Source organism: Pan paniscus, chromosome 15, assembly GCF_029289425.2.
Source record: "Pan paniscus chromosome 15, NHGRI_mPanPan1-v2.0_pri, whole genome shotgun sequence".
Classification (NCBI taxonomy): Eukaryota; Metazoa; Chordata; class Mammalia; order Primates; family Hominidae; genus Pan; species Pan paniscus.
The window spans coordinates 62232599-62256769 of NC_073264.2; the positions used below are offsets into that span (position 1 = coordinate 62232599).

The 24171-nt window shown below is 46.1% G+C and overlaps 1 long non-coding RNA gene across 1 annotated transcript; it reads left to right on the top strand.

The window, feature by feature from the left end:
* The first annotated feature begins 1633 nt into the window (after nt 1–1633).
* On the top strand, nt 1634–20290 carry LOC134728903 (uncharacterized). Its single transcript, XR_010109764.1, has 2 exons — nt 1634–12050; nt 12351–20290. It is a non-coding gene; the product is annotated as an uncharacterized LOC134728903 (long non-coding RNA).
* The last annotated feature ends 3881 nt before the right edge of the window (nt 20291–24171 follow it).

Here is a 24171-nt window from a genome sequence, read left to right on the forward strand (position 1 = left end):
GCATCAGGTGAGGCTAATGTGCTTCAAATATTAGACTCTCAAGCAAGTGCTTTTCTCAAGGAAACTGTCCCCTTTGAGGTACCTGGCATTTCAAGCCAACTTGGGACACATCAAGTGTCAATAAAGTTTGATACATCATAGCAGCCATCCCAGCCTTCTATCAAAAGGGTCATAGTGCTACTAGCATTAGGAAATGAAATATGCAAAACCTGCATTTCTATTTTTGGTCATGCTCTGCAGCGTGCTTCCTAGAATAAATTGCCACTGCACAGCAGGATTCAAGGAAACAGTGCTGACAGCCTCACTCTCCTTGCATTGTGATGCACAGAGATCAGCAGGCTGCCGATTTGTGTCCTGAATGAAAAATGGATTCCAGGTAGAAGAACTGTGGCTCCTGACCATTTCCTGGATCTCGCTCAAGAGAATGTACACAAGTATTTATTTATAGCTGCTCAACTCCTTTTCAGACACACTCTAAATTTATTATTCCTGAAATCGAATGAGTTGTAATCACTGATTATGGAAACATTGAGCAATTTCAAGGCAGGCTGGGGAGGAAACTTTTGTCATCAGACTCTCCTGCATTACATCCTGCCTGGCAGTGATTTAACAATTTCATTGTCTGTATTTTCACACTTGTGAAATGGGGAAATACCACTTGTATTGCAGAATTATTATGAAGATTGGAAAGAATAACCAAACAGTGCAGGACACAGAGTAGGCCCTCAAGAAATAGTTTTGGTTTTCATTGTTAAGACTTGTTTAGGGAAGGGAAGTGAACTCCTTTAGCAGTTCAAGGTTTCCCTCCCGCTCTGGGACAGGGTGGTAGAGGTATGAGAGTAGAGACTGCTGAGAGAATATGGTCTCTTTCATTGTGCTCTGTTTTCTCCTTTTGGCCTCATGGGGGGCAGGGACGGGTGTCATCAAAGGGTGACTTGAGGAAGTAGGAGAGCAAATGGCTTCTCCCTGGTTCTCAGAAGTCTAGGTCCCTCACCTGGCTATTATCCACAATGCCTGTGCTGTTGGTAATAGTTCACGTGCACATGTCTCCTTCCAGTTAGGTTGAAAAAAATCCTGCTGGCACGCACTCCAACATGGGCTGCTTTGTATGTCTCCCTGGCAAGGCACACAGCAAATATTGGTTGTTGCCTTTGGAGGCCAGGTTAGCACAAAGCAAATAGGGCTTGGGTGGGCTCAGGGACAACTAAAGGGGTTGGATGACTAACTCCCTTTTCTGTGACCATCCCTGCCTCTTGTTTACTCCACTGAAAAAGGGCGTAGGGAGGTCAGTTGCCGCTGCTGATCTGCACAAAGGTCAAAGGCAGAGCCACCGAAAGTAGTCTGCTCCTGTTTTTGAAGCTTTCTTCTGTGGGTAATATTGCACTTTGTAAACACTTGGTACTCAATAAATTCCAGCACACATATGGAAGCAATGGTGCCAACTAGCTGGATTGAAAGTACTAGATACCCAGTGTCCAGAGCATTGGCTAATGGAGAGGAAGAGGTTCCCTCCACTTTTGACTATGGGTGTGCGGCACAAGCCCCTGGCGGGCCTCACACCCCCTACTTAGCACCTGTCAATCTCCTGTCCTCTGTGAAAGAGCCTGCATTTCTCCCTGTTGGGCCTGCCACTTCTCCACGATTTTTTCAGTGCTGTCTGTCCAAGTCTTTCTTCTGCTGGAAGTGTGGGAATGGGAAGTCAGCTCTAGCCATGGCTACAAATAATTCACCTTTCCAGCAGCCTGCGGGTTTTCTTCTTACCGGTACAACAGTGAGTCTCATTCTCAGAATCTCTGAGGCCTGGCCAGTGAGGCCCCTATTCTTCTTCCCCTGGCAGAGGCCAGCTCTGATGGTGTCCCCACCCAAGGGGCAGACACCCATGTGATTTCAGTGGTTCGGAGGAATAGGAACGGAATGGAAGGGTGAGGTCTTTTCTGCTGAAGCTCAAAGCACTGTGGATACAGGCCCATATGCGTAGCCTGAATCAGGGGCACTGAGTTCACTCTGCTCAGTTTGCTTATATGTTAGTTTATGGCAGCTGTGGTTGCAAATAGGATCAAATTATGCAGTTTTTAATTCCGTGTAATGCTGCTGTGAAAATGGACTTAACTGCTTTTCAGTACAGTCATTATGACTCTCTTAACTTCCCTTACTCATGAAACCTAGCATGAGTCATGGCTGGAGAATCTCACTCCACCCCACGGCCCCCACTGTCCTGAGAAGCAGAAAGGCTGGGTTCCTGGGGTTTTTCTTCCTGGCAGTAAACCCCCTCCTCCCTGCAGGACTGTTATAACTGATCCACAATTAGAACATCAGGGAGCCCATAACCACGCAGGGCGGGGGTTTCTCCTTACCAGCTTGCTCCCCATGCAGCAGGGAAGCCGGTGTCTGCTGCAAATCTCCCCGTGTGGGGGGATGGGAAGAACAATGAGGCTGAACAGACACAAAGGGAGCTGTCCTGTGCCCAGACAGCCCCAGTGACATCTTCAGGCCCAGCCAGGATCCTCCCTTCCCAAAATGGAGCCTGTTTGCTCCCAGTATTAGTAGGGCTCTTTCGATTGCAAAGGACAAAAGTTCCTCACTTAGGCCGCTATATTCGTTTGCTAGGGCTGTCTTAACAAAGTCCCACAGACTGGATGGCTCAAATATGGATTGTCTCACAGTTCTGGAGACTGGAAGGCCAAGATCAAGTTGTCTGCAGGGTTGATTCCTTCTGAGGCCTCTCTCCTCAGCTTGCAGAAGACCGTCTTCTCTGCAAATGCATGTGGTCCTCCATCTGCGTATGTCTCTGTCTTCCTCTTTTAAAAGGACACACTCCTGTTGGATTAGGCTCCACCCTCGTGACCTCATTTAACCGTAATTGCCTCTTTAAAGACCCTATCTCCACTTAAGGTCACATTCTGAGGGACTGGGGGTTAGGACTTCAACGTGCCAGTTTTCTGGTGGGAGGACACAATTACTTGGCTTCCCAGAGCAAAAGCCTGTTTAAGGATATTGATGGCCTGGAGCTGAGCAAGGCCAATGTGGGGCAGCCCCAGACAGCTTTCCACTTCTGTCTCCACAGCCTTTCCATTCCCTCTGGTTGAAGTCAGGTGTTTCTGTTATATGCACTCCTAACACCCCTCTGTTTTCCACATGGATTTACCACCTCTGTATTTAAATAATGTGTTGTGAAGTCATTTGGTTAGTGTCCATCTTCCTGGTTAGATGGAAGCATCAGGGCCGCTGGACAAGTCACCGTCTTCTTTGCAGCAACCCTAGTACTTGGCCCAGGCTGGGCACATAAAAGATGCTGAATTCATAGTTGCTGAATTGAAAGTCCTTTGCTCTTGGTGTTTCTGCTCCTCTGCCTCCTTACTGGCCAGTCAACCCCACAGTAGCCTTGATCCACTTGGCCAGCATTTCAGACAGTCACATTCCATTATTTCACTTCATATAATTTATACTACAGGGGAGATGATATTTCTTTTTTCACCCATCACTAGGTTCATGGCCAAAGCCCCTATAACAAATGACAGATTAACAAGAGAAAAGCAGACAAATGTATTCAATGTAAATTTTATGTGACACAGGAGCTTTCAGAAATAAAGAGCCAAAGAAACAGGGAAACCTGTGTATTTTTATGCTTAGGTTTGATGAAGTGTGGATGGTCATGAAGAAGAATGACTGGCGGACAAAAAGTTTTGATCTAATGGGAATCAACAGGGAAGGGGGACTTGGCAAGGCCCATTTGCTCATATTCTCTGTGTCCCAGTGTCTTCAGAGATAAGGACATTCATTTCCTCTGGATATAGGGAAGGCATCTTTCAAACGGTGGTCTTATGACCTTCTTCAAGGGAGAAAGATGGGAGAAAGTCTGACAGTGACTTTCCTGCTTCTGCTGTTTCCTCAAATGCCAAGGTGCCGTACTTTCGTGTAGTGTGTCCTGACCCCCATCAGTACTGTAGTTTACTTAATATTCTCCTTTACAAATAATTCGTGCTTTTACTTAAATAACAGATTTCAGAAGGAAATATTGTATCATAGGTTTGACATCCTGCTTATATTTAAAAATTAAAAGTTGTTAAAACAATCACATAGCTATTAAAATACATGTTTGTGTAACTGTTAAAGTTATCTCCTGAGCTGCTTGTGGGCTGCCTGTCCTCAACAGGTCCTGGAGGGAGTTAGTCTACCTGGCTTAGCTAATGATCTCTCAGGTGGCATTGAATGGAATGCTCTTAGCTGCAAGTAATGGGAATCCCACTGATGCGGACTTAAAGAATTAGAACTTTGGGAGGCTGAGGTAGGTGGATCAGCCTGGGCAACATGGTGAAACCCCATCTCTACCAAAAAATATATATATATATTATATTTTATATTTTATACTTAGTGTATTATATCTAATTATATGTAATATCTAATTATATTAATATAAATAATTTAATATTTAGCCTATTATATATACAATTAGAACATTGATTGTCTCACAGAACTGAAATATTGGAATAGTGTGGTTTGAGGGCTGGTTGTTTTAGAGGCTATATTATCTCATCAAAGACTGACATTCTTTCTCCGTCTCAGTCCTGTGAGCATCAGGTTTGGCTTCATCTTCTGGGTAGTAGCAAGATGGCAGTAGCAGCAGTCATAGGCATCATATTGAGACACATTGTTCAGAGGAAGAAGATGGATTGTCATTCTGCTTTCAAAAAGCACCCAGCAGACTTCCCTATACATTTTTTTAAGTATTTATTTATTTATAGAGACAAGGTCTTGCTCCATCACCCAGGCCAGAGTGCAGTAGTGCGATCATAGCACACTGCAGCCTTGAACTCTAGGACACAAGCAATCCTCCCCCCTCAGTCTCCTCAGTAGATAGTCCTATAGGTATGCACCACCACACCTGGCTTATTTTTTTATTTTTTATAGAGATGGGATCTTGCTCTGTTGTCCAGACTGGTCTTGAACTCCTGGCCTCAAGCAATTCTCCCACTTGGCCTCCCAAAATGTTGGGAATACAGGCATGAGCCGCTGCACCTGGACTCCCTGTAAATTTCTTTGGCCAGAATTGGGTCACATACTCACTCCTGAATTGGAAAGGGAAATGAAGTGACTATGCAGGTCCTCTGGGGTGAAAACCATGCTGGAGTGGAGGCTGCAATGCCCACCACACACATCAGTGGCCAGCCTATGGATAGGTTGCAATTAAGACAGGTGCCCTCTGCTGGTGCATACAGGGGTTATCCCCAGCCCCAAACCCACTGAGGCCAAAGGCCAGCTTTGACCTGGCATGGCAGGTGCCAGGACTGACACATCTGTGCTCTCCTCAGATGACAATTTCTGTGGCCCTCAAGCTATGCCTGGTCTCAGACTGAAGCATCAGCTTCCAAAATGATGCATTGTTCTCCCTGACTCCCACACGCTCTGGCTCACAGAGGACCTGAGCAAGCAGAGCCGGCACCCCACCCCGGTGTTGGCCCCTGAATCGGGGAAGGGAGACTCTGCCTGAGTCTGCTTTTGATGGGGCTTCGCCAGCCCCGCAGGGCTCATTTTCTCTGTCTCCTGCTAAATTCCCTGGCTGCTCCTCCGCTGTCAGGTTGCCAAGCCCCGAGCGTCTCCTGGCTCGTCTGCAGCAGGAAATGGGCCTGACAATTGCTCTTCCAGAGCCAGTGATTTTTCAATATGTAGTTGCATGGATCCCACCCACGCTTCATCTCCAAAACCCCCACTTGTGTTCAGCTCTGATTTACTAAGCACGTACTACAAGCCTGGCTCTGTACTCAGCACTGCAGGTCGGGGAAGCAGGCAGGGCACAGAGGAGGCATCTGATGTGTTCTCTGCTTTCGGCCTCATACTCCAGCCATAGCTGATGGCCACACACTTGGAAGCGAGCTTCCTAGCCAAGGTGGCCCTGGCGGACTACGGGGCACACAAGTGGTCCAGATTAAAAAACAATACTGTGTGGGTTCAGAGAAGGGCAAGGTTGACACAGGCAGTACATGTGCTGATTATTCTGTCTGCCCCCTACTCACCCCTGTGTCCACTTTTCCCTGCCATGTGTCCTGGATGCAATGGCTGCAGGCTGCAACAGGCCCTTTGCCCCAGCTTCCAGTGGCCTTGCTGGTGGAGCAGTGGGCAGGAGGTCACAGAGCAGAGGAAAAGTGAGGCCGGGATTTATTTTCCCTGCTTCCTCCCTGTTTTGCTGTGATTCTGGCACTGGCAGGTTCCTCCAGAGCTACAGCTCTGGCAGGACTAGGGGAGCTTGATGGCTTCCTGCTGTTGCTGGTCCCCATTTCCCTACTGGGTTCCCTGAGCCTCCCCACTCTGGAAGCAGCCCCTTTTTTCTTCAGAGTTGTCTTGAGGTTGTTTGCATGATGACTGGCAGACAATGTTTAGGAAGTACTTCCTGCAGGAGCAGCACCTGCATCTGGGCTCCTGAGATGAGCTGAAGCTGGATAAGCAGAGAAGAGGAAAAAGGGCTTTCTAGGGGCAGCACAGCCCCAGCAATGTTCACGAAGAGATGAAGTGAGCACTGGGAGACACTGCCTAGGCAGGGAGGGAAGGTGGAAAACAAGGCGAAGGCTCCCCGTGGAAGCCCTTGACTGCCGGTCCAGGGAACTTGGCCTTTGTCCCATAGGCTACATGGAGCTGCTGGAAGAGTTGCTTGGTGCTAACAAAGCGAAAGTTTTGACTTTGTTATTAATGGCTTTGTTTTGGTTTTTATTTCTACTTTTTCCTTGTTATTGATTTTATTATCATCATTAATAACTACTATGTATTTAATCCTTAATGTTATGGGTTGAATTGGACCCCCTTTCATTCGTATGTTGAAGTCCTAACCCCCAGTCCCTCAGAGTGTGACCTTAACTGGAGACAGGGTCTTTGAAGAGTTAAAATGAGAATGGGCCCTAATCCAATATGACTGGCGTCCTCACAAGAGGGAGAAATTTGGACATGGAGACACACATAGAGAGAAGATGATGCAAAGGGAGAGGAAGACGGCCACATCCACAAGCAAAGGAGAGAGGCCAGGAACAGATCCTGCCCTCACAGCCCTCGGAAGGAAACAACCCCCCAGCAGCTTGATTTTGGACTCCTAGCCTCCAGAACCATGAGACGGTAAGTTTCTGCTGTTTAAGTCTGTGGCTTCTTATGGTATTCCGAGGAAACTGACACATTCATCGTGGAACCGTCCTGTGCTGAGCAGTACATCATCAGACGTGTTCTCACTGCAGCTGCAACTTGTGGGCAAAACCTCTGGCCTATCTGTGTCCCAGCACACTCTCATTCTGGCCACGGCACCTAGCACTCTGACACTTTCCCTTGGTTATTAACATATTTGTTTACTGAGCGCCTATCATGTGCCAAGCACCATTCTGTGTTCTGGGGAAACAGACAAAAACTCTTGCCATCTTGGAGCTGATTTTTGATGATTCTGTATTTATTTCCTGCCTGCCTCCACCAGAGGGAGAACCACTTGTGAGGGGGGCTGTGTCTGTTGCACTCACCACGGTGGAACACCTGTGGAAAGCATGCTAAGGAAACTAAGAGTAAAACCTTGACTCCCCTTGCCCATTTTAGATTTAGTCACGTCTGAAGACCTTACTCACTTAAAAGACCCCTGGGCCTGTTGATGAGGGCAGCTGCCTTCCCAAGTAATAGTTGGTCCAAGGCCCTCTGGCCGTGGTGTGAGGAACAGGGCTTGGTGGCCTCGGGGGAAGAAGGCAGCTGGTGTGTGGTGTGTTGGACTGCTGTCACTACCCTCCTTGCTCAATTTGCAGCCCTGAAATTTGAGCTTTCAACTGCACTGTCTGCTGGAGGCAGGAAGGAAAGGAAAGATGTTACCAGCTTTCTGGAGGCCCAAGTTGTGGGACATAGAAAGCAGGTTCTAGATGCTGAGAGAATCCTTCCACCCCATTTTCTGAGAATTCTTCTCACAGACATTATTTCCCCATGCTATCCTCTCTTGTTCCTCCCAAAGTCCTAAGACCCTTCCTGCCAGCCCCCTTCTCTGCCTCATCTACTCTCTGTGTGGCCTGACAGTGCAGCTCCATTTTCAGGTCTCATGCCTTCTTTTGAGCCCTGTGATCCTAAGCCTGGTCACCTTGACAGTGTAATTATACCTGAGTTACTCTGAACCCTGCCAGATGTGGGATTTCTCAGCCCACAACAACCAGGGGTGAAGAGAGCTGATGCTCACATAAGTTAGCGGGGACACCAGCTTCAGGGTGATGTGCTCTCCTCCCACACCCACATGCCAGACCCTGAAATTTGGACAGCCAGCCCTGCTGACCAGGGATCAAACACAAGCCCTCAGCAAGCTTGATGCTAGCTGTGGGTCTCTTTCTCTGCCATGAAAAACCATGTCCCAGTAAAACCATGGTCCCATGTAAAAGTCATGTCCCTTCTGGCCAAGTATGAAAGTCCGTGAATGATTCATACACTAAGATTTTTTTAACTAGAGTGGATTCTAGGATACCCCATAATAATGCCTGTCACACTCACTTTTATTCCGATTTGCTTTCCTGGGTGGGAAAGAAAAAGAGTAGGAGGCAGCTGTAGGTGGGGAATTGTGCACAAGAGTGGGCTAGTCCACAGAAGTATGCCACTCTTATGACCATCGTCATCTTGTGTGTTGTGGCAGAAAACATTGAGAACCAAACCTCTTTCAGGTTGTTAAGAGATGGACTTCTGGAAGATCCATTAACATAGTGCTTTGGAAACCAGCTTGGAAAATGTGACACGTTGTCACTTTGATCTGCTAAGCAGCTTACAAACATCCTCCCGCTCCTTCCCTCCACTCTCTCCAACTTCGCTTCAGCCCCACCATCTGAATTTTCCAAGTGAGATCACAGACCCAGAGTGGGTTGGCTTCAGACTCTAGGAGAGTGTCAAGGGCAGATGTGAGGTTTGGGGACAGAAACCATCAGTCCTCCAAAAAGTCTCCCATGTCCCTTGATCTTTAGCAATATCGAAACCCAGCCCATCATATGGCAACTAACTCCTCAATTACTCAGAGCTCCAACATTGTCTGTGGGAGCAATTATAGAAAGTGTGGTGCGGGAAAGACTCAGAAGCCTCCTGGCCGGTGGGGACGTGGTCTTTCCCTGGGCTGAACTCCTGCACCTCTAAGAATGTAGATGAGCTCAGGCCACTTTGCCAGAATAAAAATAGGCCCCAGGGGCCAGGGGCCAGGGACCAGAGCTGCTTCCCTGGCGGTTTCGTATGTGCACTGTGAAATGAAAAGCCCAACTCAGGCTCAGTCTCTTTTCTAGGAAGTATCAGCAACCCCTTCTAATTCTCTGTACTGCAACTTTTGTTGCCCTGTCTGAGAGTAAAATCTTAGGTTGCCCAACCTTCCCCCAGTGAAGCAGGAAGTCTTTGGGGGACACATCAGGATTTATTTGCTAAGGCCCCCAAATGTGTGAGCTTAGGCCCCCATCCCTGTGCCTGGTAGCCGTGGAGTTAACGGTCCCATTTTTATTTGTGTCTCTGCTGCCTGTCATGCAAGAGGCATGATGAATGCCCTGGACCTCCCGTGGTGGGCGGGGGCGGCGGGAAGCGGGGGTGAGGGATGAACTGAAGTGGGAAAGAAACGCAGGGCAGGTTCGTAAATAAACAAGGGTTGAGTCGGAAGACCCGGGGCCTCGCTCCTGCCGCGGCTTTCCGGGCTTCTGACGAGGGGAGCTCCTGAGGCTCCCTCTGGAGCAGGCTGGGGGAGGCAGTTATTGTTTTTGGATTTCACTAAGATGAACTCCAGATGATTTTCCAAGGGCTGATTTCACAGCACATTTGCCCCATCTGAGCAATCACTCTCCGCAACAGTTGGATTTCCATTTGGCTTTTACCTCGTGTGCCCGGAATCAGGACTGTCTGCCTCCTTGGGGTCGAATCGTTTTATTTTCTTTGGGGCTTGGCCAAACCCTTTCCGTTGGCCTTGGTTCCATCTAGCCATTTCTGTTTGTGTGCAGACAAGACCAGACCAGGTTCACAGAGGTTTCCAGAGTGCAGTGACAGTGCCCAATCCTGGAAGAATATAAAACCTGGGGAGAAAATCCACCAAACTGTTTTAATTTCAGAGACAGGTACTTAGCTACAATGGAGGATGAAAGCCAGACCCATAGTCAACTGGGTAAGTGCTATCTTCTCTACCAGGGCACTTCCCGAGTGGCGAGGCCGGGCCTCCGATGGGTGTATAAAGGCCCCTGTGAGGAGGAACAGGTTGACAGGTAGTCTTGCACACAGCAAAGGGAAGCCTAGAGAGCTGCAAGGGGGCAAGGTTGCAGTGCAGTGGGGATGGGGGCCTCGGTGCAGCCCCATTGAGCTGCTTTGGTGACAGAGTGCCTAAGACAAAGAATCGGCAGACTTTGCAATCAGAAGCTCTGTGTCATTGTCCAGTGAGCTGCACCAGAGTCTCACGGTGTTTATTTCTATTTTCTATGTCACAAATTTTTCAATATTTACTTTTGTAGTACAAATGAAACCACCCAAGCAGCCTGAACGACATAGTGAGACCCCGTCTCTACAGAAATACAAAAAATTAGCCAGGCATGGTGGTGTACACCTGTAGTCCCAGATACTCTGGAGGCTGAGGTGGGAGGATCGCTTGAGCTCAGGAAGTCGAGGCTGCAGTGAGCTGTGTTTGCACCAGTGCACTCCACTGCACTGCGCTCCTCACTGTTTGACACAGAGCTTGACCCTGTCTCAAAAAAAAGAAAAAAAAAGTGAAATGAAAACCAGCCGAGATGTCGCTCTGCACACCATTGTATTACTCAAGGAAAGATCTGTGCCCGGCCTTTGTGCACAGGTCACTTTAACCTCAGTGTCTAAAGTGTTTGTTAAAGTGAACAGCAGCATGTTCCCTGTGAGATGTACTGATCATGCTGTGCCCCATGTTGCCCTGTCCTGGAGCGTCTCCTCAGCCAGGATGTGTGTTCTCCACAGGGCTGTCCCCACTCCCTGAGCAGGGCCCTGGGAGTCCTCCTGCTCCACACAGCGGGGCCCCCAGCTCAGCCCCTGGGCTGCCCCTTTCTCTGCCCTCATCCAGCCTCATTCACACAGCTGAAGGACCACTTGCTTCTGTTCCTTCGTGCCCTCCTCAGTGCTCAGCATGGGGACAGAGTCTCAGAAGGTGCCTGTCATTCACTGGCTGGTTGAACACACTCCTTTATGGCAGCTTTCCCCTTCCCATTCCTCCAGCCCCTCTGCAGCTGGCTCTGTTGCCCTTTCTTTCACTTCTCCAGGGCTATTCAAGACCTGAGGTCGATGCCCCAGCCCAGGGCATCCACCCTTGCAGAGGTATGAGCCCAGGCTCTGGAATCACCTGGACTCCAGGCCTGCCTCTGCCATTTATCACCTCGGTACCCTTAAAAATGTTTCTTAACCTCTCTGCACCTCAATGTTGTCATCTGTAAAACTGAAGATGGAAGCCAGGCAAGGTGGCTCATACCTGTAATCCTAGCACTTTGGGAAGCCAAGGCAGGCAGATCACCTGAGGTCAGGAGTTTGAGACCAGCCTGGCTAACATGGCGAAATCCCGTCGCTACTAAAAATAAAAAAATTAGCCAGGCGTGGTGGCAGGTGCCTGTAATCCCAGTTACTTGGGAAGCTGAGGCAGGAGAATTGCTTGAACCTAGGAGGCAGAGGTTTCAGTGAGCTGAGATCGCACCATTGCACTCCAGCCTAGGCAACAAGAGTGAAACTCCATCTTAAAAAAAAAAAAGTGAAGACAGTTAGTGCTTCTTTGAGTTTTAAGTTGTATATGAAAGAATCTAGTGTTCTTAAAGGGCCTTGAAATTTTAGAGAAGTGTGGAAGAAGGAGTCCCTCACCACTGGGCTTTGTTTATTTTACAGTCAGCAAGCCTTAGGGACCCCTCACTGAAACTTTTTTCTTAAAGGCCTAGGATTTCACTGAAACCAAGAGGAACTTGCATCCAAACTGGATTCTAGAAGAAAAGGAGAAGTAAGGAAGCTGAAGAGTGCCAGTCCCTTGGGGATTGAAGCACTTGAGCAGTTCCATTTGCTGCAATTCTCTGTGTCTCTGGACCATGGGGATCGATTTTAATCCCTCAGTGAGTAAGCCAGCTGCTCCTTCCCTGACTGTGCTCTTCATTGTGCGGGAGGTCTCCCTGCTGTGAGGCGGCCTTCTGAACCTGCACCTGCTGCCTCAGTGTGTCTTGGCTTTCTTCCTCTACTCAGGCCTTGTCGTGAACATGGCTTGGTCTTCCCCTAAACTCCACTCCTCTGTTTGCCAGCACTTTTCTTCTGACTCAGTGCTCAAAATCCTAACTGTAAAACCCCAGGGAGATGATCTTAGGCATTTGAGGAAGAATCTTAGTTGGTAAACTAACTTCTCTATCTTCATTCCTCAGGTCTCTCCACTGCCTCCTACTCACTACCTCAAGATCCTTGATTGGAAAAAGCAAATGAGGGTCTGGAAAGAGATCATTTCCTCAGAAGACCTGAGGAGAAAATGCATGATTAGAATAGGTGTCTGTTTTCTGAGAATGTGAGCACCATTATGCTTAGGCATCATTTCCAAGCAAAAAGAATCCATGTTCGAAATGTCGAGGTTGTTGTCTCCCAGGAAAACACAGCTGCTGAGTGATGGTCCAAGGCCAGTGGAAGTGTAACAGGACAGGTCGCAGACAAAACCTGTCAGACACTGGTTTTACGAAGAGGCTTTAGTCAGCTGGGAGCATCGGTAGACTTGCGTCTCAAGGTCCAAGCTCCCTGAACTCAAGATTCCTGTCCCTTTTAAGGGCTTACAACTCTAAGGAGTCCACATGAAAGGGTCGTGATACATTGTGCAAGAGGGGGCTATATGATGGGGGCTGCACACACCGGTGATCAGAACAGAACAGAACTGAACCAAACAGGGAGTTACACAATGCTTCCTCATACAATGTCTGGAATCTATAGATAACATAAGCGATTAGGTCAGGGGTTGATCTTTAACTACCAGGCCTGGGATGTGCTGCCAGGTTGTTTGACTATTGAATTTCACTTCTGCCTTTTCTTTAACTCCTACTTTTTCTTTTCTTTGAGGCAGAAATTAGGCAGAAGACAATATGAGAGGTGGTCTCCTTCCTTATTCCCCACTTTGAGAATCTCACTTATTAGTGGGAGTTCTCATCTTCATCCTCACTATCCAGGTTTTCTTGTAAGACAGATCAATAGTAATTCATGTAGTACACTTGTGCTGAAGTATTTTGATGGACTAAGGTAGTAACAAAACTTTTCATTACTTGAAGGAGCAAGGGCAGCACACAGGGAAGCAACAAGCAGGTTTCTATTACTATTATAATTCCTATTATAAGAGTTTTAAATCCTCCTAGCACTGGAAACCATTTTCCAAACATGGACTCAGGATCAAACCCATGCCACACCTGCATGGGCACATGTGCCAGCTTTGTATATATCTTTATGTCTTCAACTACTTGCCCTTGGTCGTCTATATGCAGACAGCAATTGGTTAGGTTAAATTTTCCACAGACCCCTTCTTCAGCTGCTAGCAAGTAGTGTAAGGCTAATCTATTTTGATAGATGGCATTTCTCATTTGGGTTTCTTGATGGGCTAAAACAGTCAAAGCTCTGCCCGTTTCATTAGTGATTATTTCTATGACAGCTTGTAACCATATAATCCGGTTGAGCATGTAGATGGGGGTTCAGTATCCCTATGAGCTGTTTTGTGCCCATGTGGCAGGACTATAGTACTGTATGATTCTTTCAGGGGGCCGCTCATCATCTTTCCAGTCGCCAATGGCTATGCTCTTTTCTCAGGAAGCGTAGACAGGGAAGCCTAGGAGCTCACCTGTTTTTATGGGCAGTAGGAAAAAGGATGGCTTAATGGTCCTAATGACACAACTACCTGCCCGTTGGTCAGGTAGCTTAGTGTAGGCTCTATGCCCGCATATCCAGTATAGTCCAGCTGGAGCTGCCCAGTCCCAGGGAGATTTTGGGTGGGCCTAAACAATTTGCAACTTAGGAAACTTACTAAATGAATTCTTTTTAGTATGGTTTAGACCTCACCAGGTGACTGTTCTTAATTTGATTTTTAAAACTGTGACCATAGGGGGCTCAGATGGGTTATAACACACATCAGGCTGGTCACTTCCTGGGCTACATACCTTGTACTGGGTGGCATTAGACAAACAAGTCCTTTTTAGAGCTCCAGCGCATTTATAATAACTATAGAACAAAAAGACAGTTTTAACTTTTTGACCTAACTTAGTGACCTGATGTATACACTGGTAACAGTCCTTAGTTTGAGGAAGGTCAGTTGAAGTCCCTACTGTACAAGTCCAAAATTTAAGGAAAATAAGTCCCATGGTGAGTTTCCTCATGCTTCGGCCATGCATGGACCAGTCAGCTTCTGGGTGTGACTGCAGCAGGGCTTGTTGTCTTCTTCAGAGTCACTTTGCAGGGATTGTCCAGGCTTGGTCTCGCCTCCCAGGTCTCAGATGCTGTGGGTTTCATGCGGCTGTAGTGGATCCAGGCTGGGATTCCTTCTACTTTCACGGCTGTGGGAGTGGTCAAGACAACAGTCTGGGGTCCTTTTCACTGTGGTCGCAAGGGGGCTGCATTCTAATCCTTGATCTACACCCGATCACCTTTGCTGTCTTCTGTACCAAGTCAGTGACAAACGCCGGCCCGTTGTCTGAGCCAATTCATAAAGGCAGTCCAAACCTAGGGATGAGATCTCCACATTTGGGTATCTCGGTGAAGTCTACTTGGAGATCTTCAAAGGAGGCTGCTCCATAAGCCTGTGTGCCAGGCAGGACGGTTGGACCTTGCCCAGCATTGTGCTGCCAGGAGGTGACACACTGCTGCACTACTGTTTTGGCAAGGGCTGACAGACACGAGATGTAGAAGTACTGGCCTAACAACTTTTCAAGTGACTCTTGGCCTACGCGGGTGGTCTCATGCGCAGCCAGTACGACTGCGGTTCCTAGCACTTGTGGCGTGGCTATTCTTCTGTCCGATAACTGGATCCATCCTTCTTTTATTACCTGCCCTCCCTCTGGTTGATGAAATGCCAGGGTGAAAGGGATAGCCAATTGGACTAAAGCACAAGTGCCACTCCAGTTATTCGGCAGAGTGTCCAGTAAAGGTCCACCATGATACCGCCACACATCCACTTGGGGATGAACAAGGGCTGACTTATTGGTAAGCTCTGGAAAATTCTTAAGCTCACTGCATCCCTTCAGGTCTCCAAGGAGTGCTAAGTTTCCTCCCTGTCATGAGAGACACGAAGTGAACTTAGTGTTGGGAGACAGAAGCTGGATGGCCCTCAGGGGCTGACCCGCAAGGTGCTGAACTTCGGTATATAGCAGAGAGAGCTTGGCACGACTTATTACTCCAGGCTGTAGAATCCTGGAAAAGAGCTACCATGCAGTCCATGCCTGGCCAACTGGAGGACCACCTTAGTGGAAAGGGGACAGTCTGGGCCTCTGGCCTGCCATGTGCACAAGCATAACAATTGCTTTTGTTTAACATGCGGACAGAATATTTGATCCATTCCAACCAGGCATTTGCATCTTGGTATCCTGTCTTAATTGTCAAAGTTTGTTTTAAGTCTTTAACTTCTATGATCCTCTAGTGAAATGAATGTATGGTTTTAAGAAATTACAAAAACCAGTTGGGGCAGTCCATCCTTGCTCTTTAGTGGTCCACAGAATATTGGACCAACTATGGCATGAAAGCTCTACACTGGGAGACAAGACTCCTGGTTGACACTGGAGTCTTTATCAAAATCTCCTCAGATTAAATGGTCCTAATTTACTATTGCCTAGTCTGAGGAGAGTCAGGAGGGACAGAGGTACTTTTCTGAAGTAGAGAGCTGTCTTTGACTTGGCAAGTCCCCACAGGGTATAACAAGACAAGCATTAAATGCAATAGTTTGAGGTGAAATTGACTTGGTTATGTCTAGATGGTCAAATGCAATAGTTTGAGGTGAAATTGACTTGGTTATGTCTAGATGGTCAGCAATAGAGCAAGGAAAGAAAAAAGAGTAATACAATAGATGAAAGAGTTAAATTTTTCTTAGCTTTAGTTTGGTAGGGTTTTCCCCTGGGACTATGGCCCACGACTCTGAAGGGGTTGGTGCTTTCTCGACTCGGGTGTGATGAGTCCATCCCTTTTTGCTGTAGGAACAGCAGTCTCGGTGGTTAGCAGCACAAGGTAGGGTCCTTCCCAGGCTGGCTCGATTTTTCCTTCTTTCCACCTTTTGATGAGAATGTGATCTTCAGGCTGGTGCTGGTTTACTGGAAATTCTAGGGGTGGTACATGTGCTAAAAGCCTTTTAGTTTTGAGGGAAAGGAAAGTGGAAAACAAACCAAGTATATAATTTATAAGAAATTGACATTTTGTTTTAAATGTAGGGACATCACAGTGGACTTTATAGTCCTTGGTGCCTTCTTACTGAGAAATTTCCTTTAGCACCTATTTTTATTAGTTTTTAGACCAAAGAAAGCCAAACACCATTTTATATTTGACAATGCTTTCCGTATGATTTTATACCAGATAAGCTAAATTTCACCTTTATATTAGTGTTATTAATGTTAAACTTAGTTTTAATAAAACTTTGTAGACATATTTATTCAATTTTTAATGTCTGACCATAAGGTAAGATTTTTATAGACTCTTTTTAACCTTTTATAATTTTTGTTAAAGAGCAGGTCAGTGCTTTAAGAAAAACCCATCGTGTTTTTATTTTGATGTCCAGTTCACAGAAAAACTGGATGATACCCCTTTAACTTTAGCCAATATATTAACACACAGAATTTTCGTTACGATTAACGTTTTAAAACTTGCTTAAACCTTCAAAACAAAAATTTGTTTTTAACCTTTTAATATAGGTAAAAATCCACATTCTTATGTCTCCTTATAATCCTTTTACTAAAAGTATATTTTACTTTCCTTATACACCTTGCACATAAACTTTCTTCAATAGTTTTACATTCAGGAGGCCTAATTACTTTTAAATTATACAACATTTCTTGCATAAATTCCTTTTTATAACACATTTTTTTCTTTCACGACTTTCACAGACAATTCTTCGACATGCCTCAACTTTCTGACTTCTTGCAAACATCCCTTTCTTTAAATAACCAGTTATTTTAGGAAAATAATTTACCATATAACATTCTTTTACATAAATTCTCCTCCCCCCTCCCGCCACCTTTTTTTCCCCTAAAGATGATAACCATTCTTTTCCAAAGTGAACTTTCTTCATGTCTGTGGACTAGACTGCCTAAGGCCGTAAGATTAGAAGTTAGGATAATACATGTTACACTGTTAACTTTTAGCAAACTTTACTTTTGTTGAAAACCTTGTAAGTTTGGGATTTCAATTATCCTTTGCTGTTAATAAGCCCTTGTTTAGTCCAAATTAACTTAGAATTGGTATAGATGGTTCCTTCCTGGTTCTATAAGTACTTTAAGGCCTGGCTGGGTGGAAACAGCTGGCACTTTGAGCAGACCAATTATTAGGCAAATTTCCTAACTCTGCTTTTACAAGAGTTTCCCTATCAATTACTAAATACCTATTGTGTCTTTTTCCCTCAGTCACCCGGGAGGAACCATCTATCATCCAGTCCTGAAGGGAGTTCCTCCTCCTAGGTCTAGTCAGACCCTTGGTAATTAATTAAGATTGAGATCCCTTATTAGGAAACATGCTGGGTTAAGGGAATTATCAGTGGTTAATGTTAAATCATCTTTTTCTAACAGAAAAGCCCCATACTTGTAGATTTTTGAGTTAGTAAGCCACCCTTTTTTTTTTTTTTTTTTTTTTTTGACTTAGGATAGTTCTGAACTGGTGAGGTATGCTCACAATGAGGTTTCCTCTAAAAGTTATTTTTCTACTTTCTTCTGTTAGCAAAGCTGTTGCCGCTACAGATTGAATGTATTTAGGCCATCCAAGGGGTACTGGGTTAAGGATTTTTACAGGAAGGCTACGGATTGTCAGTGGCCTCAGTGCTTTCGGGCTACACCCTTGTTTACACTGACAACAAGGTAGTATTGGAGTGTTGTACGGTCTCAGAGAAGACCTTTAATTATCAATTAAAGGTTCTAAATTTACCTTGGCTTTTAAACGAATAGGGTAAATTGTTGTTTTAACTATTTGTATATCTCTTTCTTTCTGTCTATCTTTGACTTTCTGTCTCTCTCTCTGACTTTCCTGTTGTCTCTGTCTCTTCCTCTCTCTCTGCCTCTCTTTCTCTCTCTGTCTTTCACTCCTTCTTTGTCTCTCTGTCTCTTGTTCTCTCTCTCTTTTTCTCTCTCTTTGCCTCTTTGCCTCTCTCTCTCTTTCCTCTCTCTTTGCCTCTTTGCCTCTCTCTCTCTTTCCTCTCTTGTCTACTCTGGGTGGTCTAGGGGCGTGTGTGTCCTGTGGAGGCTCAGGTGCTGTGGGCTCAGGAGTGGGGAGTCTCTCTTCTCGGTAAGGGGGGGCACCACTGGTGCCACTGCCTGCCATGCATCCTGTGATGTTGGTTCAGACAGAACCTTAGGAGCTGACTTCTCTCAGCGGGTGGAATGAGATCCCCCTCTTGGCTATCTGTCCCTTTGCCACTAACACTGCTGCTGCCTGTCCTCTCAACCACTGTGGGGGGTCTGAAACTCACTGCAACCAAGTATCTATGTATGGAAACTGATCTGGGTGTCCTGATTTACCAGTTACTTTGTGCCATACCTTTGAAACTAGGGACTTGTCTAGACTTCCTTCTGATGGCCATCCCACCTCTAATGCTGGCCAATCTATCTCACACAAAGTCTTAAGCTTTCCAGGTGTCATAGCAATTCCATAGTCCCCATTGGATCCTTTCTTGAAATTCTTTAACACAGTTCCTAACGGAGTAGGCTTATTCTGTGTTTTACCCATTTTCCTCTCTCAGCAGACAAAACAACACTCTTACCACAAAGAGGGTAGGGAAAAGGGGCAAAAAGTCACTCACTCACCAACCAATTCACACCAGATCAAAATTAAAACTAAAACCAAAGGACGGATAAGGAGTTACTCATTCATCAAGCAATTTGAGCCGAGTCAGAACCGAAATCAAAGCCAAAACAGTTCAAATCCAAAAGTCAGAACTGAAATCAAAACCAAAACATTTCAAATCCAGTCAAAATCAAAACCAAAACCAAAGTGCTGATAAAGGCACACCGTGGGTGATCAGGCCATGCTTCCACTCAGATGGAGTGGGAAAGTTCCAAGACCGGTCTTACCATGTTCCAGATGTCAGGACTCCAAGCACGGATTCCTTCCCAGTGTTCAGCCACTGTGTTAATCCTCCATGGGGGTCTGCCGCGCACTGCTTTGGCAAAGCATTCCACCTGGGCAATGGCCTACTGGGAGTGCTCTCAGGATCCGTGTCACTGAAGCTGGCTGGAGTCCCCCACAGGGATGCTCCACAGGACAGGCCTAAGCTGCCTAAGGGGCTGCCTTGACCATCCGTTAATCACCTCACTTCCCGGTCAGGGAACTAAGAAATGTAGCGTGAACTAAGAAATGTAGCAGGACCAGTCACAGACAAAACCTCTCGGATACCAGTTTTAGGAAGGAAGAGGCTTTAATTAGCTGGGAGCATCGGTAGACTCATATCTCAAGATCCAAGCTCCCTGAAGTCAAGATTCCTGTCCCTTTTAAGGGCTTACAACTCTAAGGGGTCCACATGAAAGGGTCGTGATACATTGTGCAAGCGGGGACTACGTGACGGGGGCTGTATGCACCGGTGATCAGAACAGAACAGAACCGAACAGGGAGTTACACAATGCTTCCTCATACAATGTCTGGAATCTATAGATAACATAAGCTATTAGGTCAGGGGTTGATCTTTAACTACCAGGCCTGGGGTGTGGTGCCGGGTTGTTTGACTATTGAATTTCACTTCTGCCTTTTCTTTAACTCCTACTTTTTCTTTTCTTTGAGGGAGAAATTAGGCAAATAGGCAAAAGACAATATGAGAGGCGGTTTCCTTCCTTAGAAGGGCTGAGCAGGGATTACAAAATCTCAAATGCCAAGATCTTATGTGCAAACCATGCCCAATGCTGTAAACATTATTAAGCACTACCAAAGGCTATTTACTTGAATCCTACCAAGAAACATTAAGCATTACGAAACTTCTTTTAAAATATTGTTTTACATTATAAAATAGAATACAACATAAAAATATTTATGTTAAATAATTATAATAATAAACTATGCAAAATGAGTAATAAGGAACAATATAGCATAAAGTCATGTATATAATGTTTATAATATTTTTATAAAGTAAATAAGAGGTTCTTGTCTGTTCCTCTAATATTCTTTATTATCACTGAGTTTTGTTTTTCTTCTGGAAAGAGGGGGCAGGCAGAGGGAGATGGCTGTGGGAACCTCTGCCAAGCCTGAGTTGGGCCACGGTCAAAAAACGTTTGAGGGCATCATTCAGAAAAATAAGCCTGCAAATAATTTTTCTCAATTTCCTGTCTTTTTCCTGAAAGATGGTTTGAAGATGAATGGCTGAGTAGAAAACACTTTCAGATCCCCACATAGGCAATGGCAGAAAAGCTCCAAGTGTGATATTACAAATATGTATTGTCATCGAAGACAGAAATATTTGCCTTGTCCACCCAAAAGCACAATGATAGTATGGGTCGATTGTATTTTCTTATCTATGTATTATGTGCAGAATTTCCCTTCAACAAAAGAAGGGAGGAAAGAAAACTAACCCTGCATTGTAGGCTTTTGCTCTATTTTAGGAGAGGAAAGATACTCAAAGACAAAAACCAGCAAGAAATGGCATTTGACTTGCAAGCCTTTAGGAGATGTGCATAAACAGAGAAGCTCAAAGGGAGGCAGAGAAACCAGGATGCCATCATTGATTATGTCCTTCCAGCAACTGCAACCGTGCCTCAATTTGCAGGGAAATACATTCCTCTTCATGGACCCTGTTCTGGGACCCATAGAATGCTCCAGGCTGCAGCCCAGACAGGAAGGTGTCCAATATGTCTTTGAGTTCCATCTTGGGGATCTCATGTGATCTCTGGTGTGTTAGTGAGTGGGCAGGGCCCCTGGCTCCCAGCACTGACCTCAGTTACATGAAGAGTCTGAGTCCATGGCAGGATCTGGGCCCACAGTCTTCTCACCAACCCAGAGGCAGAAACAGACTCTACAAGCAACATGGAATGGCAGTGCTTTGTACCTACATTTATTAGTTTTTAAAAAATTATAAAATCTGGCTGGGTACGGTGGCTCATGGCTGTAATCCCAGTGCTTTGGGTGGCCAAGGTGGGAGGATCCCTTGAGCCCAGGAGTTAGAGACCAGCCTGGGCAACATGGCAAAACCCTGTCTCAACATGGCTAAATAAAAAAATCAGCCAGGCATGCTGGTACACACCTGTAGTCCCATCTACTTGGGAGGCTGAGGTGGGAGGATCACCTAAGCTCAAGAGTCCAAGGTTACAGTGAGCTATGATTGTGTCACTGCACTCTAGCCTGGGCAACAGAGTGAAACTTTGACTCTTAAAAAAAAATTATAAAATCTGTGTTTGTTTTACAAGAATTCGAAATTCTAAGCTATATAAAAAGGAAAATAAATATCACCATAATCCCACTGCCAGGGAGTGCCACGGGGTACTGGCACTGTTCCTCCAGCCCTGTATCTGTATATGCCTATATGCCCATTTATACCCATGTTGGATATCAGTAAGGATTCCCCAGCCTCTCACACTGTTGGAGAGGCTCAACCCTGTTCCATGCCCTCTAGAAGTCTAAAGTCCTCCCCAAGCCTTCTGGAAATTCCATGGGGTCTTCAGTCCTCAGGATCACCCCTGCCCCCAAGCATGGATTTCTATAGCTAATTTCCTGGTGTTGTTCCGTTTTTCATGAACTCAGATGGAGATTATGTCTTTCCCTGGGTTTCTACCCTAAATCTGCACTCACACAGATCAATTATTGATGAGGTGGACTTCACTGAAAATTTTAGGAGGGGGTGGAGTTGGAGTTAGTTTGAAGCCACAGTAGCAGCCAAAACACCAGGCATCTTTGTGCCTTCCAGGCAGCTACCAGGCAGAGTATCTGTGACTTCTTCACCCTGGGAGGCCTCAGACTCACACCTCCAGGCTCCTGGCTTCCCCCTTGGTTCCATGCCCCTCCCCCAGCCCTCCCCACCAGCGGCCCCCAAAGCATCTCTTCTGTTGCTTTGCCCCCCTCCGCTATGGTCTTCCTTCTAATGCAAGGAAGTTGCTTATAAAGGACTTTGTTTAAATAAGGACCGTTCTTATAGCAACTGTTACAATAACAAAAATCTTGAGATCATACTCTACATACATTCTTTATTCTGCCTTTTTAAATTGAGCGTTACATTTTTAGCACTTTCCCATATCATTAAATATTTAGCAGCACTGGATTTCATCAAATAGATGCACCATCATTCATTTCTCCATTCCACTATTTTTGGATATTCTTTGCTTTGGGGAAATTTACAAAGCAGAAATTATTAGCTCGAGGAGTGTGAATATTTCTAAGTTCCCATACTAATTGCCAAATTGTCCTCCAGAAAGGTTATGTCAATTTGCACACTCCGAAGCTCTAAATGAGAGTGTTGAGTGACTTTATTCTTTAAACAATTTGCTAATTTGACATTGTCTGTGGAAGAGACTATTTTAGGGCAGTAAAATATCTGGTCAGAGTCACAGCCACAGAGAGCCCAGGGTGTGAGGGAGCTTTTGGCCTTGGGGGACTCCAGGGCCCTGGGGCAGTTGATAAACCTCCCAGGACCTCCGGTGCTTCTCCATAGCCTGGCTCCCACTGGCTCCAGTGCTCAAAGCAAATTCTTCCCCCAAGCCCTGCAACTTTCCCTGGGGTAGCTCTCATTCCACCTCTATAACCAGGAAGGGCCCCTTGGGTAGGCACCCCTCAGCAAATACCCCTAGCTTCTCCTCAGCAGATGTGGTTGGCGGTGGGCAAACTGGCCTTCTCCCCTGCTCAGTAGGGAACTGGACTTCTGGACCCACCCAGACTCATTTCTCTCTATGTCATTGTGTCAGAGGTGTTTGAACCAGAGGAACTCCATCTTAAATAGGAGCTGGGTAAAATGAGGCTGAGACCTGCTGGGCTGCATTCCCAGATGGTTAAGGCATTCTAAGTCACAGGATGAGATAGGAGGTCAGCACATAAAGACCCTGCCATAAAGACCCTGCTGATAAAACAGGTTGTAGTAAAGAAGCCAGCTAAACCCCACCAAAACCAAGATGGCCAAGAGAGTGATCTCTGGTCAACCTCACTGCTACACTCCCACCAGTGCCATGACAGTTTACCAATGCCATGGCAACATCAGGAAGTTACCCTATATGGTCTAAAAAGGGGAGGCATGAATAATCCACCCCTTGTTTAGCATATTATCAAGAAAGAACCATAAAAATGGGCAACCAGCAGCCCTCAGGACTGCTCTGTCTATGGAGTAGCCATTCTTTCGTTCCTTTACTTTCTCAATAAACTTGCTTTCACTTTACAGACTTGCCCTGATTCTTTCTTGCATGAGATCCAAGAACCCTCTCTTGGGATCTGGATTGGGACCGCTTTCCTATAACAACTGGAGTTTGGAAGAGATGAACAGCCTACATTTCCCCATCCCCCCATCCCTCCAGCAGAGAATATAGGGTCGCTTTCCCCCTTCCTAAAGGCTACAGAGGCTCACAGCAGCAGAGCCTCAAAGTACTACCCCCCTTTCCTTTTCTGAAATGAGAGATGTCCAGGGAATCAGAGACATCTTTCCCTCTTCTCTCTGTTAGGATGCTAGTGAGTTCTGCTTTTCCCACTTTGTGAGCAAAGCACACATGTGCACAGCTAACAAGCCAGATGATTTCTAAATAAACTAAAAATACTGCCTTATCTCAGAGGCCTGTGCTGAAGGAGCTTGTTTAGAGTATCGGATGGACATTTACAAATAGAAAATCCTTCCGAGTTACCTGCTGTTACACCCCATGGCTTCCTCCCCTGGAACAGAGCAAAGGACCTGGGGTGACTGGAGCAAGTGGCCATCAGGGTTTGGTGATACTGCGTCTGATTTGTCCTCTCCTCTAGACTCGAGACAACTCCAGGGCAGATCCTGGAGCCTCAGTCCCAGTCCAGGGTCTGGTACATAGAAGGCGCCCCACAAGAGTTGGTGGTTGGTGGGAACACAGCAAAGTGGGAATTCCTTGGCTGGTACTG